Raw genomic sequence first — 3569 nt, forward strand, 5'->3', positions numbered from 1 at the left:
TGGGCCAAGAAGATTGGACTTGGTGAATTGAGTTATAAATTTGGCTTTTAATTCTATAATTTTTTTAATTTGGTTAAAAATATTAATTTTTTTCTAAAATAATACCATAAAAATATAAAATTAGTCCTAATTAACTAAAATAACTATATTATGACATGAAACTATTTTTGATATTTTCAAGGATTATACTAAAAATAAAAATGGGTTAAAAATAATATTTTTCTAAAAATACCTATTACTTTAATTAAATTGAGAAAAATGAAACTATTTTTTCTATTTTTCAATCTTTTGTTAAAAATAAAGTCAAAGAGTCAAAACTAGTTAAAATAACGATATAAGACCTAAACTTAATATTTAAATACTAAAAAGGGTAAAATCTCGGGGAGGGTCAAAAATTATATATCTACAGCTGCCCTTCTTTGACTGGAAACACGAAGAGTTTTCAGAAGAAGAACGAAGAGACATGTTTTTTACCCGACCCTTATTTAGAGAGACCAAAAACTAAAAGAAAGGAGAATGTGACCGAGCCCTAGTATCTGAGCTACCTACATATCCTTGGCTATAGAGGAATCATGTCACGTGTAGATCAGAAGTGGGAACAGTGATAGAGTATACTGAGGTGGAGAGCCGATTGAAGTGCCGTTTCATTGAGGTTCCGGTCTGCGGTCCTGTTATTACATCAAAATCAAAAAATGAAAAAGACTAACTAAGCTTGTCAGCTATGAGTTACAAAATTCCTATCTATAAGTCTTCTGAAGTTTGATCTTTAGTCTTGAATGGTTCTTCATGCAAACATTAGATTTGAACATTGACGCTTGCTAGCTGGAGATGCTAGTTCGTTCTTCTTCGGCTTTTCCGGATCGAGACCGGATATGCAATGCTCGTAACTTCAACCCTGTCTTGAGTAGCTCAGATCTTTCATCTGCTTCTACATTTGGATTTAGTTCTTCTTTCTTTTTTTTTTTTTTCATTCTGGATTGAGACTTCTTCTTTTGGTCATCTCAGAATGTCGACTCGTATTCTTGAGGCGAGTTTCTGTTGCTTCTAACTTGAATTGAATTTCGCAATGACTTCCCTTGTTCTTCAGGTGGGCGCCTGCTACTGACTTGAAACTTGAAACGACTCTAAGACAAATTCTGAAATGTCTTCCCTCGTTCTCCAGGTGGGTGCCTACAATCAAAACAACAAAACAAATAAAATTTTCTGCCCCAGTTTGCACTAGAAAGATTTGTGAGTTATTAGCAAAAACTGTAAATCACCTATGCTATTAAAGCAATTATGAGAGTAAAACTAAAGACTTGACTTTGACTAGCAAGTGCGTCTGCTAAGAATAAAACCTGAATTACCCAAACTAGGAAGTGTGTCTCCTATATTTAAGATTGAGCCTGAAGAAAACTATAAATTAAGTTTGACTAAAGTAAAAACTGACCCTATTCTCCAGGCGGGACCCCTAATTTCAAGAAAATTAAAGATTAATAACTTAAGAAACTAAAAATCTATCCTAGGAGAAAATTCATCAGACTAAAAAATTTTTATCTTAGGAGAAAGATTCATCAGACTAAGATTTTGATCCTAGGAGAAAATTCATCAGACTAGGTTTTCTATCTTAGGAGAAAAATTCATCAGACTAGGTTTTTTTTATATTAGGAGAAAGATTCATCAGACTAAGATTTGATCCTAGGAGAAAATTCATCAGACTAGGTTTCTTATCTTAGGAGAAAGATTCATCAGACTAAGGTTTTGATCCTAGGAGAAAATTCATCAGACTAGGTTTTTTTTTATCTTAGGAGAAAGATTCATCAGACTAAGATTTGATCCTAGGAGAAAATTCATCAGACTAGGTTTCTTATCTTTGGAGAAAGATTTATTAGACTAAGATTTTGATCCTAGGAGAAAATTCATCAGACTAGGTTTTCTATCTTAGGAGAAAAATTCATCAGACTAAGATTTTGATCTTAGGAGAAAGTGCATCAGACTAGGTCTTCTATCTTAGGAATAAGATTCATCAGACTAAGATTTTGATCCTAGGAGAAAGGTTTATCAGACTAGGTTTTCTATATTAGGAAAAAAATTCATCAGACTAGTTTTTTTTTATCGTAGGAGAAAGATTCATCAGACTAAGATTTGATCTCAGGAGAAAATTCATCAGAATATGTCCTTTTTTATCTTAGGAGAAAGATTCATCAGACTAAGATTTGATCCTAGGAGAAAATTCATCAGACTAGGTTTTCTATCTTAGGAGAAAGATTCATCATACTAAGATTTTTATCCTAGGAGAAAAATTCATCAGACTAGGTTTTCTATCTTAGGAGAAAAATTCATCAACTAATATTTCTATTGGGAGAAAAATCCATCAGACTAGGACTTTTATCCTAGGAGGAAAAAATGTGAAGAGCAATGGCAACATTTTATGCACACTAGCAAGATAGGTAAGGGAGAAGATTTGAGAAACTTCCCTTAGTCGATTCTTCTCTTCTTCTTTTTTTTCTTTTCTTTTTTTTCTTCTTGTTTTTGAACCCAATTGCTTGCACTTCTTTATTCTTGTTTCAAACAAAGAAAACTTGTGAGTTTAAATGTGGTGGTTAGTTTGTGGCCTTGACCTTGAGGGTGACTGCTTCTACACTTGCCAAGATAACTTTGATTTAAACTTGGAAGACCTTGCCAATTATCGACTTCCCTTTTTTTTCAACTCTTATCACGGAAAACACCTCTGCTCCATTCGATCTCCATATCCTCTATATGTTGCATATTGCTCATGAATTGACATTTACCGACCCCTTGCATTTCACATGAATCCCAAAGCATGTTGATTGTTACCAACTCAATGCGCATACCACCTTTCCCTGACTTATGCCACTTTGATGTGCTAGCCAAATTTGTTTTGTGCAATTGGAAAGCTGGTAGCAAATTTTGAAGTCATTTCTCACTTGTACTGACCAAACAGACTCAAGAAGGGACTCAAACAACACAAGAGGAACAAAATAAGGGACAAGGGAAAGAGATGATACCTAACAAGAAAATTATAGAGTAAAAACTTATCAGATGTGGATAACAACTCTAATGACCATGACATGCACCTTTGGATTAAGTGGCCTAGTCTCTCAAGAAAGTCTAATATTCAACTCTTGTTATACCTCTTCGCTGTGAAACTGGGCTTCAGCGCTTCAGTTGTCCCATTTGATACACACTCTCCAATCGGCTTGTAGTGCCCTGAAGGGTTTTCACCATCAAGCATCTCTCATTGTTTGCTCTTTTCCTCAACTCACCGTCGCCTTACGCTTCCCATGAGGGTTATCACCGATAAGACTCTCTCATTTTATCATTTTTTCTCTTTGTGCTGAGAACAAAGTATTACCCATGATACAAGAAGATCACACTTTTACCACACACTTTATTTGATATCCTCAAAGATTGGTCTGAAGGTCTTTTTTTGGACCATAATGTAGGTTTTTGGACAGGGTGGGAAAGAAAGGGTGGCGTGAAGGCTCAAAATAATTTAAGATGAAAGGGTTCAAAATTATAACTTTTGGAATCAGATCTTTTGGCAAAATTAAAACTTCTGCCCCATT

This window comes from Nicotiana sylvestris, chromosome 2 (assembly GCF_000393655.2).
Source record: "Nicotiana sylvestris chromosome 2, ASM39365v2, whole genome shotgun sequence".
NCBI classification, from domain to species: domain Eukaryota; kingdom Viridiplantae; phylum Streptophyta; class Magnoliopsida; order Solanales; family Solanaceae; genus Nicotiana; species Nicotiana sylvestris.